The sequence below is a fragment of the Lathyrus oleraceus genome, chromosome 6, assembly GCF_024323335.1.
Source record: "Lathyrus oleraceus cultivar Zhongwan6 chromosome 6, CAAS_Psat_ZW6_1.0, whole genome shotgun sequence".
Taxonomy (NCBI): domain Eukaryota; kingdom Viridiplantae; phylum Streptophyta; class Magnoliopsida; order Fabales; family Fabaceae; genus Lathyrus; species Lathyrus oleraceus.
Genome location: NC_066584.1, coordinates 225384637 through 225399969, shown reverse-complemented (window position 1 = coordinate 225399969; position 15333 = coordinate 225384637). Strand labels below are relative to the sequence as shown.

At 40.2% G+C, this 15333-nt stretch overlaps 1 non-coding gene across 1 annotated transcript; it reads left to right on the top strand.

Annotated features, from left to right (window-relative positions):
* Positions 1-366: 366 nt before the first annotated feature.
* On the top strand, positions 367-473 carry LOC127099755 (small nucleolar RNA R71). Its single transcript, XR_007794228.1, has one exon. It is a non-coding gene; the product is annotated as a small nucleolar RNA R71 (small nucleolar RNA).
* Positions 474-15333: the final 14860 nt, after the last annotated feature.

The window sequence follows — 15333 nt, the reverse complement described above, 5'->3', positions numbered from 1 at the left end:
TCGTTTAATAGACTGCATTCTGCAGATTGGTGTCCTTTGGTTCCATATATCTCACAATCCGACGAAACTGCGGCTACAGTATTCGGGTTTATGCATATATGCTCGACTTTAAGGGCTAATGCGTCCATTTTAGCTTGCATCATGTCTATAGAGCTTAGTTCATGAACTCCTCCTTGGGCTTCCTTCTTCTCAACTGTCGCTCGTTCGACTCCCCATGATTGATGGTTTTGAGCCATGTCTTCCATGAGGGCACTAGCTTCAAGATAAGGTTTGTTCATCAGGGCACCGCCTGCGGCAACGTCGATGGTCATCTTTGTGTTGTAATGAAGTCCATTATAGAAGGTTTGAATGATTAACCAGTTTTCTAAACCATGATGTGGGCATGCTCATAACAACTCTTTATATCTCTCCCAAGCTTCGAACAGCGACTCTCCTTGGTTTTGGGTAAATCTAGTTATATGGTTTCGAAGAATGGCGGTCTTACTCGGGGGAAAATATCTAGCAAGAAAAACTCTTCTAAGGTTATCCCAATTCGTAATGGAATTGGGTGGAAGGGAATCTAACCATGATAGGGCTTTATCTCTGAGGGAAAAAGGAAATAATCTTAAACGTATTGCCTCAGGAGAAGCTCCATTGGTTTTAAAAGTATCTGCTAATTGAAGAAATATTTTTAAATGTTGGTTTGGGTTCTCAGTAGCGAGACCTGCAAATTGTCTCTGTTGCACTAGTTGCAACAGGTATGGTTTAAGTTCAAAATTATTAGCTGGGATGGTTGGGTTTACTATACTAGAACTAGGTTCTTCATTAGATGGTTGAGCGAAGTCTTTAAGAGATCTTTGGTTTTGATCTTCGGCCATAGCTCTCTTAATTCTATGAAAGAATAAACGTGCGCGAGCGTAACGTTCAGGTTCCGCCAGAGGGTATACTAAGCTTAAACTTCCAGTGCTGCGAGTTCTTCGCATCGACCGGCGGGAAATAGCCTAAGTCTAAAAGATATAACAACAGGAAAATGAAATTTAACGAAATTGGTCCCCGACAACGACGCCAAAAACTTGATGCGGTGTTTCGCAAGTATACGAACGCGTCAGAGTAATATAAAAGATTGTCGAATCCACAAAGACCAAGTGTCAATCTATCGTTATCTATTGTTATGGTATTTATCAAAGGCAATCGAAATAAGTGTTTTTGGAGTGTGCAATGAAAAGTAAAGTATTGAAATAAAGATATAATTAATAAAGACAGGGTCGAATGTAATTCACATAATCAATGGATAATCCAAGTACTTGCTAATAGGGCTACTTATGGGCAGTGTTTCCTACTTTGAAAAAAACTAATTTAACAGGAACTGTCGCTTTCGCGTATTCAGAACCGAGTTGTACTCCCTAATCAAACCCTCTTATTGTCACTTATAAAAAGGCGCGCATTGCGTTAGAGTAGTAAACCTATTTTTAAGAAATATAGTATCTTGACTAAGTTGAAAAGTATTATAACCTGGATTTCTTAACCAAAAGAGGTTCTTATGAACCAGACTCTAAACTTATAAACGCGTCCGAAAATAGTTTTAAAATCTCTTTTCTTCTTAATGTTAAAATCTCCTAATGAACTAAACAAAGCGCTTTCGATGTTTTTGAAATAGTTAAAAACAATTAAGTTTAAAAAGATGTTGGACGGCTTTCGATCTTACCCAACGGAATTGAAGTGCGGGAAAACTTAAGTTGAAAGTTAAAATAGCCCTTAAGTGTTTCTACGAATAATTGTACGGATTACTGGTTCAATTACGATCCTTACATTCTAACCTTATAAATTTAGCTAGACATGGTAAAATAAAAGTGCATTAAAATAAATAAAAGTAGTGCGAGTGCGGAAAATAAATAAAAGTAGTGCGAGTGCGAGGAAATAAATAATTTAAAGCGAGTGCGAGGAAAATAAATAAAGTAAAGCGAGTGCAAGAAAATAAATAAGATAAAGACAAGTAATAAAAACCTGCTGCAATCGGAGGGTTGAATAAATTGCAAAGCGGAAATGAAAATGGCGGCAGGATTAACTTCCTTCCAAAGTGCTCCAAACTCGATTACAGACTCTATCACATACTCGATTACACAATTATGGTAATACTCCAATGCGAAGTGATTACCACTTTATAAAACTAAATATATGCCTAAGTGAAACAAAGCTGCTCTGAGTTTGCCTCTGCTCTAAGTTTGGATGATTGTAAAAGTGAATTCGAGTTTCTATTTATAAGCAAGTAAAAAGATGGAAATAACTTGGATGCCCTTCAACTTGAAAATGGGAGGGAAACTATTTTCCTCTTGTGGCGCCCGCCACAAGGCCATGGCGCCCGCCACAAGGCCAATCTGAGGCGCCTTAGTGGAGGTAGTGGGGAACGTGGGAGTTGAGGGAAGTTGAGCTTGGACACGTCATGGCAGAGTCTATGGCGCCAGCCATGGGGTAGGCCACAAGTACAAAATGCTGAATTTTAGGGTTTTTGGCTCTTTTTCGCTCCTTTTCTCGATCGGGGCTCCGATTAAAGTAAAAACCTGAAAACAAAGGAAAACATAGCAATAATACAACAAAATGATAATAAAACAACTAGAATGCATGTGAAATCGGAGTCGAAAATACGGTAAATTTTAGTGTTATCAGTTAGCTTAGGTTCTCTCATTGGCTTGGGAGAACAATTGCGCTAGGGGCCATAACTGTTTCATTATGTATGTATGTATGTTGATGCATGTGAGAGGCGATTTATATGATAAATAAGCCGGTGAGATCAGAAAAAATTGCAATTCCCTCAAATTAAATATTAAGTTTATGCTTTCCAAGTTTTAACACTCATCAAGACTAGTATCGGATAATGTAGGTTTCGCCTACGCGAGGTGCATGTTCTATATTAGTAAGGTGCGATGGGATAATTGTAATATCCAACTGTTAAAACAATGGGTCAAACTTAACTAAACAAATAATAATAATATTATATATGTTTGCTTTCCAAGTTTTAGCACTCATCAAGACTAGTATCGGACAATGTAGGTTTCGCCTACGCGAGGTGCATTTTCTATATTGGTAAGGTGCGATGGGATAATTGTAATATCCAACTGCTAAAACGATGGGTCAAACTTAATTATAATAATATTATATATGTTTAGAAGCAAGAGTTGGGAATGATCCATATGATGGATCGGAATAAGGAGTTATTCACCCAACTGAAATTTTCGAGAGTTGTATGAGATACAATTGGAAGGAGTTCCTACCTAAATAACCTAGTTTTGTGTAATCCGCCTACGCGGACTTAGAACGAAGTGAAATATGGATCTCGACCCACTAGAAAATCTTCCAACGGGATTTTCCGAATCAAATGATAAGGGTCATTTGTTTTGAGTAAAATAGTGGGAGCATATTTAATTAAAGGCCTAATTAAATATGTCAATGATACTTATATTTTCATTAATCCTTATGTAGATTACCATGACAGCAAACACCTCTAACAACATTTTGTGATCAATCCTTGATAAGGAAAAATTGTCTGGGATAAATTTTCTGGATTGACACCGAAACCTGAGGATTATCCTCAAACATGATAAAAAGCTGTATGTCTTGGAGACACCTGTTCCTGAAGAGGAACCTCCTAGTTCTGCACCTAAGGCAGAAAGAGATGCTTATAAGAAGCATGTCGATGATGCCAATGAAACTGCTTGTCTCATGCTAGCTACCATGAACTCAGAATTGCAAAAGCAACATGAGAACATGTCAGCGTTCGATATGATCGAACACCTGAAGATGCTCTATCAAGAGCAAGCAAGGCATGAGAGGTTTGAAGTTTCGAAAGCCCTTTTTTAAGGCAAGTTAGCTGAGGGAGCCCCTGTAGGTCCCCATGTGCTCAAGATGATTGGGTATGTGGAAAACCTTGAGAGATTGGGTTTTCCCCTCAAAAAGGAACTTGCGACTGACTTGATCTTGCAATCGTTGCCAGATAGATTCAGTCAATTTGTCCTAAATTTCAATATGAATGAAATGGACAAATCTCTTCCTGAACTGCTCGCGATGTTAAGAACTGCCGAGCAGAATCTGAAGTCAAAAGGGAAGTCCATTCTGATGATCAGAAATGGAAAGAGACAGAACAAAAGGCCCACTAAGCAGGGTGATAAAGGGAAAGGCAAGGAAGTTTCCAAACCCAAACCCACCGTTGCTGCTTTAAAGCCTAGTGGAGGCATAGCAAAAGAAGGCACCTGCTTCCATTGCGGTAAGACCGGACACTAGAAGAGAAACTGCCCAAAGTACCTGGAAGATAAGAAGAATGGAGTAGAGACTTCAACTTCAGGTATTTTTGTTATTGAAATTAATTTATCTACTTCTGCATCATGGGTATTAGATACTGGATGCGGCTCTCACATTTGTACTAATGTGCAGGGACTAAAAGGGAGTAGAGATTTGGCAAAAGGTGAAGTCGACCTACGAGTTGGCAATGGAGCAAAGGTTGTTTGCCTTAGCCGTAGGAACTTATGTATTGACTTTACCTAGTGGTTTAATAATTCAGTTAGAGAACTGTTATTATGTACCTGCAATTAGCAGGAATATTATTTCCGTTTCTTGTTTGGACAAGTTTGGTTTTTCATTTATAATAAAGAACAATTGTTGTTCAATTTATTTGAATGATATATTCTATGCTACTGCACAAATGAACAATGGACTATATGTCCTTGATCTTGAAATGCCTATTTATAACATTAATACTAAAAGGATGAAACCTAATGAGTTAAATCCAACTTACCTTTAGCATTGTCGATTAGGCCACATAAATGAGAAACGCATTTCCAAACTCCATAAAGATGGACTGTTGGACTCTTTTGATTACGAATCATATGAGACATGCAGATCTTGTTTAATTAGAAAGATGACAAAGTCTCCATTCACAGGAAAAGGTGAAAGAGCGAATGATCTTTTGGCCCTTATACATACTGATGTATGTGGACCACTGAACATACCAGCCAGAGGAGGTTTTCAGTACTTCATCACATTCACTGATGATTTCAGTAGATATGGTTATGTGTATTTAATGAAACATAAATCAGAGTCCTTTGAAAAGTTCAAGGAATTCAAGAATGAAGTACAAAACCAACTAGGTAAGAATATTAAAACTCTTCGATCAGATCGAGGTGGTGAGTATTTAAGCCTAGAGTTTGATGACCATCTGAAAGAGTGTGGGATCCTATCCCAACTCACTCCTCCTGGAACACCCCAATGGAATGGTGTATCTGAGAGAAGAAATCGAACCCTATTAGACATGGTCCGATCCATGATGAGTCACGCCGATCTTCCAAACTCCTTTTGGGGACATGCACTATTGACAACAGCTTACACATTTAACCGTGTTCCATCCAAAAAGGTTGATGTATTACTCATGGATCAAGATGAGCCTGTGACCTACTCATGGAATCTTCGTTTTGATGAAATAGTAAAACAATATGGATTCATCAAGAACGAAGATGAGCCTTGTGTCTACAAGAAGGTTAGTGGGAGCATGATCGTGTTCCTGGTATTATATGTAGATGACATATTACTCATTGGAAACGATATCCCTACCCTGCAACAAGTAAAGTCTTGGTTGGGGAAATGCTTTTCTATGAAGGACCTAGGTGAAGCAGCCTATAAATTAGGAATCAGAATCTATAGAGATAGATCACAAAATGCTTGGCCTAAGTCAGAGTACATAGACAAAGTGCTGAGACGCTTTAATATGAATGGTTCCAATGGTTATGTGTTTTGCTTAAATGGTGGCACTGTGAGCTAGAAAAGTTCAAAGCAAGATACATTTGCTGATTCTACAACCGAGGTCGAGTATATTGCTGCCTCAAGTGCAGCAAAGGAAGTTGTTTTGATCAAAAGTTCCTTAGTGAACTTGGCATAGTTCCTGGCATTGTGGATCCCATTGGTCTCTATTATGATAACAATGGTGCTATCGCACAAGCTAAGGAGCCTAGATCTCACCAACGATCCAAACAGATACTTAGGCATTATCACCTCATACGAGAGATAATAGATAGAGGAGATATGAAAATATGTAGAGTACCAACACTAGACAATATTGCTGACCCACTAACAAAGCCTCTTGCGCAGTAGAAGCATGATGGCCATACTAGATCAATGGGCATTAGGGTTATGCCTGATTGGCTCTAGTGCTAGTGGGAGATTGTTGGTGTAAGCCCTAGAGGCCAATACTTTTGGTACTTGTATCGAATTACTTATTAATTAATAAAAGGCTTTTTCTTTATTATGTTTGATTAATAAAGTCCCTAGAATAGCTAGTCCATTTAATGTATCAAGTATGACTTAATCATGAGATCACATTAAACATAAGGACACTATTCTTAAAGTATCCGTAGTCGAGCTTTATTGTGAAGTGGGATAACATTAAAGCATTAAGACTATTATGTTTGTAGACTGATGATCACATCTCATGGATCATGGATAAAGAGTTATCAAGTCTTAAACATAGGTATGAATATTAAGAGTAATATTTATACTAGATTGACCCGCTATGAGAATACTATATAGAAAGTTATGCAAAGTGTCATAAGTTATTCTCATGGTGATAATGGTGTATACCACTCTTCGACCTGAAACCACTATGGACCCTAGATGTAGAGTCGAGTGCTTTATTGCTGATCCAACGTTGTTCGTAACTGGATAACCATAAAGACAGTTGATGGGTACTCCACGAAGCATGCTGAGGGACATGAGTGACCTATATGGACATTGCCCATCCTGCGTAACAGGATAAATATCTATGGGCCCAATATTGAACTTGACAAGGATGACACGGTCTATACCTTATGTTCAATATAGACATAAGGGCAAAAGGGTAATTATACACATAATTATTATCACAGGAGATTTTGTCAGATCACATGACATTTTCGTGTCTTGGGTAGCAGTGATGTGTTGCTAGATACCGCTCACTGTTTATTATGTTAAATGCGTGATTTAATATAATTGCCAACGTCGTGAAAACCTACAGGGTCACACACAAAGGACAGATTGATGAGAGATAGAGTAACTAAGGAACATCGTAAGGTACGGTGTACTTAAGTAGAATACGAAATATGGTAAGGTACCAAACACTTAAGTGATTTTGGCATATTATGAGATATGGGCCAAAATACACTTAAGTGGGCTTTTTAGCTTGAAGCCCACACAAGTGGTTCTATAAATAGAACCCCTTGGGTAGAAGCATTATAACTAGACTCAAGTGAAGACTTGGAATTTCGTTTCCCTCTCTCTCTCAGTTAAAGCCTTCATTCATACCAGCTAGCACTGAGATTGAAGGAACCCGTTCGTGTGGACTGAGTAGAGACATTGTCGTCGTTCAACGTTCGTGATCACTCCGTGGATTTGTATCCAAGGTTTTGATCGTTACAAGAGATCTGCACCAAAGGTTTGAATCGCCACAAGAGGTAACGATTCTATCACTGATCATGCCCATTCGTAAGGATCACTAAATGGAGAAATTTTTAAATTCCGCTGCGCCTTGGATGGCAATTCTCCTTCAGTATGTTAGTCCAAGAGGATGAAAAATGTGTCGAAAGACCTGTGTATTACCTTAGTCGAATGCTTAATGATCCTGAAACTAGGTATATTGATATAGAAAAACTATGTATATGCCTGTATTTTTCTTGTATGAAACTAAAGCAATATATTAAGCTTGTTGATGTGTATGTATCGTCTCACTTTGATATTATTAAGCACATGTTGTCTAAACCAATTTTGCATAGTCGAATTGGTAAATGGGCTTTAGCGTTAACTGAGTATTCTCTGACGTACGTGCCTTTAAAAGCGATGAAAGGGCAAGTGGTGGCAGATTTCCTTGTCGACCATTCAATGGTCGAAATGGCTCAAAATTATGTAGACATAGTGCCATGGAGATTGTACTTCGACGGTTCAAGGCATAAGAACGGATATGGGATGGGGGGAGTTATAATTTCTCTAGATGGAATTCCAGCAGAGTTCAAATACAGAATTGAAGGAGTATGCACAAACAATGAAGCAGAATATGAATCGTTGATCACAGGACTTGAACTTCTACTAGAATTGGGGGCAAGGAATGTCGAAATTAAGGGAGACTCTGAGTTAGTAATTAAGCAGGTATCAAAAGAATACAGGTGTGTCAAAGAAAATTTAATCATGTATTTTGTGATTACCATCAGATTACTCAAGAGGTTTGAGCAAGTAAGCCTCCAACATATACCACGGAAAGAGAACCAGAGAGCAAACGATTTGGCGCAGGAAGCTTCAGGGTACAAAGCATTGAAAGACCAGGATGAAGAAGAGGTCCAAGTAAGAGAGAAGGTACGAGCGACATTGTTATCACCATCAGATTTGTAGATAGATATTATTTTGAAACTCTGACCGTCGACGACGAGGGAGAAAGTGATTGGCGTAAACCGTTAGTCGATTATTTGTGTAATCCTATAGGGTCGATAGATCGAAAGGTGAAATATAGGGCCCTCAACTATGTCCTGGTGAATGATGAATTGTTCAAAAAGTCAGCTAAAGGAGTTTTGCTAAAATGCCTGGGAGAAAGTGAGGCATATGTTGTTGTGTCTAGTGTACATAGTGGAGCGTGTGGGGCGCATCAAGCGGGACTGAAGATGAAATGTCTTTTGATGCGCTCAGGAGTTTATTAGCCTTAAATGTTGAAAGATTGCATTGAATTTGCTAAAAGCTATCAGGAATGCCAATTGCATGGGGGCATACAACATGTGCCTGCAAGCGAGTTGCATACAATTGTGAAGCCCTGGCCTTTTCGAGGGTGGGCATTGGATGTGATTGGAGAAATAAAACCAGCTTCGTCAAAACAACAAAGGTATGTTTTGGTCGGTATCGACTATTTCACAAAATGGGTCGAAGCTGTAGCATTGACAAATGTGGTTCAAGAGGTTGTGATAGACTTTGTCCAAAGTCACATGATCTGCAGATTTGGTATCCCAGAAACAATTACAACCGACCAAGGGTCAGTCTTTACTGGTCGAAAAGTGCAAGATTTTACAAAAGAGATGGGAATCAAATTATTGACTTCGACCCTTTATTATGCACTGGAAAATGGCCAAGTCGAAGCGGCCAATAAGGTGATCATTAGCTTAATAAAGAAACATGTAGGCAAGAAGCCAAGAAATTGGCATAAGACGTTGGATCAAGCTTTGTGGGCATGTCGAACATCGCCAAAAGAAGCAACCGGAACAACTCCATTTCGACTGGTATATGGGCATGACGAAGTGTTACCAGTAGAGATTCAGGTCCATGCAGTCAGAATCCAGAGGCAATACGAAATACCTTCTGAAGATTATTGGAGCATGATGGTAGACGAACTGGTCGATTTAGATGAGGAGAGAATGTTAGCCTTGGACTCACTACAAAGGAAGAAAGAAAAAGTCGCCAGAGCCTACAATAAGAAGGTGAAAGGAAAAATGTTCGATGTCGACGATTTAGTTTGGAGAGTGATCTTGCCTATGAATAGAAATGATAGAGTTTTGGGCAAATGGTCCCCAAATTGGGAAGGGGTTGTTTAAGGTTTTGTAGGTTTTCTCTAATAACGCCTACGAGGTCGAAGAGTTGACACTAGATAGTCGAATCTTGAGGGTAAATGGAAAATACTTAAAAAAGTATATGCCTCTCCTTCAAGAGGTCAAGATTTTGACAGGCTAAATGGCTGTCGAATAAACTAGGTTGGAGAAAACTATATTTGAAACCAGCTATAAGGGCACAAAAAATTAAATGTACACAGTGCTGAAAAATAAAATAATGGCATAAAAATTGGCAAAAAAGCCATTGTTCAAATATTACATAAAAAATAAAATCGGTTAAAGTTGACCGAATCTAGATTGAAATGATTGAAGTTCAAGGTTGTAGTGGAGAGATGTAGGTTCCAAGTTGTCGGCCTGGACTTTAAGCTGTTCAAGCTTTTTTTCAACGTTGGAAAGTTCTTCAGCTATAGCCAAGGCATCGTTGATGGTCTGCTCTAGTGTCTTGGGAAGGCTTTATAACCTTGTCGACAATACACGATTCCTCCTCAGTAATTGACTCCAACTCACTGTCCAAAGCAACAATTTGACGCCGAAGGTCATCAAATTTGGAGGCCAATTCCTTTTTATTCTCCTCAATCGTTCCCAGCATTTTGGTGACCTCTTCGTCGGCCTTCATCACCAGATCCCATTTCTCCTTAACAAAGGCCTCAGTAGTTACAATCTGGTGTTCATTTTCCCTAACGTTGTCGAGATGACATAACATGGGAACCATAAGTTTTTCCAAAGCGACCATTGCACACTTAGCATACTCAGACAGTTGAAGCTCTTTGAATTGGGAAAGCACATGCAAGAGTTCTGGCCCGACAACAAGTTCACTCATAAGCACATGAGGGAGATCTGGATTCAAGGCGTGAAAATGAACCTTGTCCAGAATGGTGAAGCTGCTTAGAATCTGAAGAAGCGTCACATGATCTTACTAGGGTACGAAGCCTAGCAATTGCTTATAGAGTAGAAGGCTTTATTGCCAGTCCCTGGGAAGATGAAGGGGAAGTAGTTGATGGAGGAGTAGTTTGAGAAGGCTTGTTTTTTGCGATGCCAACATCCCCTGGTCCCCTTGAATCCTACAAAGGCAAGGAAGCTGAAGAAACACTAGAGTCAGAACTAGTCGAACTGGAATCCGTGTGCATTGCAGGGCTAGTGACTGAATCAGAGTCACTATCACTAATCTGGATAGGGAGGCCAATGAACTCACCAGCAGTGTCAATAGAGGGTGCTTGGTGAGATGGAGAAGAAGCCGGCAACGAGGAAGTATAGTCTACGACATGGTGAGATGGCTCACCGGAAGCATCAACCTGTTGTAAGAGGAAAAATATATTTGTAAGAAAAGTCCAGTAATTCCAGGAAAAAGATAGTAAAACAAGTGATTACATGTGTCGGTGTAGGGAGAACGACATCCGAATTTTCTTCCTCCAAGACAGCAGCAACAGGGGTGCTGGTCAACTTCGAAGTCCCCACAGCTGAATCAGGGACTTTATTAAGGATAGACGTGTCGATCACAATAGTGTCGGCATTTAGAGAAGGAGCCTCTGGAGTGAGCACTTTGTGGTGTTTTTTCTTCTTGGCTTCACCACTCCTAGAGGGAGAATCATGCTTCTTCCTTTTATGGCCCTGGTGGCCTTTGGATTTGTGGGAGTGTTGAGAAGATGGATGAGTCGGCTGTGGAGTCGGCTGAAGACATGAAGAGAGGTTATAAGCAGATATTTTAGTCAGAAGATCAGGCAAGCTGACAAGAAATACCTCAGGTCCTGTGGCTGCAGAACGTTTATGTTTTTTGGATTTCCTGGATTGAGAAGGGACAGGTGGATCTGTCGAATGTGGTTGACCCTGCACATAAGTAAGAAGTTAAACACCACATATTGTTTTCCTTAGAGAAATCACAAGGTTGAGGGAGATTGCTACATATAGGTGCATACCGAAGAACTGGGTTTCTTCAAAACTTGGGCAATGGGTCGCTCATCATCATCAGAGGACTTCTCAGGAGCAGCCTGCAAGAGTGGAAATGACAGTTAATAATAAATACCAAAGTAAAAGAAAACGGCGAATCGACCAGAGTTGAACCTGAGTCTCTTGTGTCGAAAGGATAGGTTCATTGGCAGAAACGTGATTCACAGGGTCTATGGGGATTGCTGTAAAAAAATAGAAAATCAAGTAAGCGACAAAATCCGAATAAAAGGAGGTGTTAGCTTTCCAGAAAAGTGTTACCAATTTGTGTGGAATCGAGCACTCTAACATATTGAGGATCAATATGAAGTGGCCCTGAGTTGTAGGGAAGATAATGCTTCGTCGGTACCACTCTGTCGGCCTTTTTCTTATAAGCATTTTGCACGTCTGAAAAGGGACAATAATACCAATCTGGAATTGAATTGCCAAATGCCAAAGCCAACAGGCTAGATGGCAAAGGAGTGAATTTAATGTTTCCAAAATGAAGGGCGTAAAGATAATTGTCTTTCACGTAACCAGGGATTTTAAGTTTTGGGAGTCTGTCGGTTACCTTCTCCTTTAATTCGGACGCGGCCTCAGAGATGGTCCGACGAAGATTATCAGGTCGATACACAACTCGGAAATAGTTCTGAAAAGCTTGAATTTGTTTGGCATGGAGAGCCTAACACTTGGTCGATTTCTCCTGCAAATAAACAGGAGCCTGAGTCAGTTCAGATAATTTGGCCTCAAGAGCACCAACGTAAGCAGCAAGATACGACTGCCACAAATCATCAAATTCTTTGGTGCAAAAGAAGGCTGGTTGAAAGGGGATGGAATGGAGCTTTGGTCGGTTTTCCCAAAGGGCCTCAATATCTTCTTAGATCATACTCCAGGGTTGATCACAAAGGATGTTTGTGAATATGTCGAGAGAAGAATACAGAGACTTGGGGATATACTGACAAAGGCCAAATTGTCTGGCTACCAAGTTGGGTTGGTAAGCAACTAGGCCAGGGTTGGTGCCGGAGGTTACAGCTGACAGAAATTGGGGGACCAGAAAACGTCTCCAGATAACAAAGGTTTCATTCTTATGCTCATCTTCAGTCGAGGGAAAAGCTCTGGTGAGCCATTCAGGACCTTCAGTTTGACTGCTAAAAGGAGCCATAAAAGGGTGAAAGACGGCGCGAGTCAGCATGATGGTAAACAAGAGGTGAAACACCTTGACGTCAGGAAAGGTTTTGTCGATGGGCGTCAAAGGGATCAGTCGCTTCCAAAAAATGTGTCGTTCTTCTGGGGGACACGCAACCCTTCTTATCCCATGGGACGTGATGTCTTTAGAAAAAAGTGGCGTTAAGCCACAGTTGTAGGAACCAAAAAGGACTGTGGGCCAAAACATTCTTTTTCTTTGAGTTCTCAGGGTCAAAGAGTTTGATCTAGAAGACAACTTCAGATAGAGATTCATAAAGAGAGGCCAGTATTAATTGGCCAAGAGCGATGTCATGCTCTTGGTGTAGTTGAGTTTCCAGAAGAGCAAAGTGTTTCGCTATCTGCATTGATCTAGAGCAGAACACAAAATGAGACAGCCAAAGAGTCAGAAAGGCCACATGTTCTTCAGTGGTCACAGGGCCTGAAGATGTAGCATGATGATCAATAAAGTTATTGTATGTCGGCTTGCGAGAATCACCAACGTCAAACCTTAGAGAGATTGGTGCGACGGCTTCACAGTCGAAGACTTCGCCAGTCGGTTTTAAGCCTGTAATGGCAACAATATCTAAGAGGTTCGGTGTAATCATGCCACATTTGGTATGGAAGGAGTTGGTCGAATTATCCGAAAATTGGAGGGCAGACAACAACATGCCACAAGATTGAGGGGGGCCACAACGAGCAATCTGCAGAAGGGTATATATACCTATCCATTTCCAGTGGTCAATTTTTTCTGTTTCTAAATGATCTATCCAAGCACAAAACTTAGGATAGTTCTTGGGAGGAGCAATCCTAAAATTCCTGTCGACATAACGGAGGGAGAAAGGTTTTTGAGAAGAAACTAGAGGTTCAGAAAGATGACTGGTGGGGAAAAAGGAGTTTGTCCTGGTTATCGCAGGACGACGATTTTCAGGAAGTGGACCTAAGAATGCTAAAGGTTTGTCAGACAGGGAGAAAGGGATTAATACCTGGGAACGCCAGATTTTGGCTTTTTCTTCAGCAAAGGGAGGTTCAGGAACATATTCCTTGCCATCAATGGTGAGTGGTTGTGTGAGCTTCGCAGCGGAGGGAAGTGTTTTGTTTTTGCTTGAGCTAGCCATGGAAGAAGTTGAAGGTTTGGAGAAGAAAGGTTGTTTTCGTTTACTAAAGGAGAGTGCAGGTTGTTTTCGTTTACTGAAGCAAACGGCGAAAAAAGGAAAGAAGAAGAAGAAAAGAGGGTTTTATAAGAGTTAAACCCTAAGAAAAGGAAGAGTGAACGCTTGATTTTCCTTTTTGACACATGTACTCATGTTCCCACGTCTGCAGACACGTGGAGGCGAAGAGGCAGTTATGGTGGTAAACATATTTCCGTCATAAAGACGTGAAGTGATGGAGACGTGATTTTGTGTGTATCGAGGAAAAAGGGAGATGTTTGTCATGATTAGATGACGTCAGCAGCGTGGGACAAACAGGTCTACCACTAAGTAGAAGTGGAAGCGGTAAAGAACAAGTCGACATCTCAAAGATGTCATTATCTCACAAAAAGTCGACATTCGAAAATGGCATCTCTGGGGGGCATTTTGTTACCACAAGAAAGTATTAGGGCATGTTGAAGGCATAATCAATAAAAGTGCCCTATGAATTTAAGGATTATACCCCACCAAGGGGAGGTTTGAAAGTCCAAGATAAACAAGAGCTAAGAAAACCACAAGTTACTAGAAGATGCAAGCGACAGAAGAATCATGTTTGGTCGAAATCCATTCTGTCGACTAAACTGAAGATTGGGACTTAAGAAATTCTTGGTTGTGTCAAAAACATAGGAGACGGGGTCGGCCTAAATACCTGAGTGGGAGAAGTTTGAACTTCAAAATGACTAGCAGTTATAGGGAGAATAAGCGCCAAAATATGGAGCAGTTTGTAGATCGTGTGGCACGACGTCTGTTATTTTTAGAATTTTGCCTGTAGACAGTTTCTTTAGTTTATTATAAATAGGAGATCCCACAAAGGACTCAGGGTGTTCACTTTGTACCAAAATCACTTGTAAAAAACTTCTCATTCCCAGCGCGAGGAAGCAAGAGTTTTTAAGAGTGCTATGTACGTGAATCACCATATTTATTTCAATGCAACTTCCTTATTTTTCAATTGTTCCTGTTGAACACTTTATTTTAATTTCATTTACGTTTGAGTTATCATTTTACGTTGTCATCTATGCTGTCGACACTGATTCTATTACGATAGTAGAATTCACCAAAAGCGTGTCCGTCGTGTACGTCGTGTACGTCTTTTGAATGTTTTAGTGATGTCGGTCACGAGTCACCCATAGGCTAGAGCATCATTATCATTTCGTGTGGAAAAAACATGTGCTTGTTGAATACTTTGTCAGAAGCTGTTTCTCACAAAGTTAATTGTCTGTCGAATTGAATAAGTCACCCTGTCACACTAGCACATGTCTTAGGATCAACTGGTCGATCCTGCAAGTAAACCTTAGTCTTAAGGCCTAGGGAGGACCATCGGTTGTTTACCAATTTCCACAGTAAACACTGAGGTATTATTTGCAAACGTTTTTAGACCATGGATTGTGGACGAAGGAACACTAAGAAGTACAGTTTCAGATGTCCCGACTTGAAAGAGTTAAGGAAGCCAACATCTTTTGTATTAG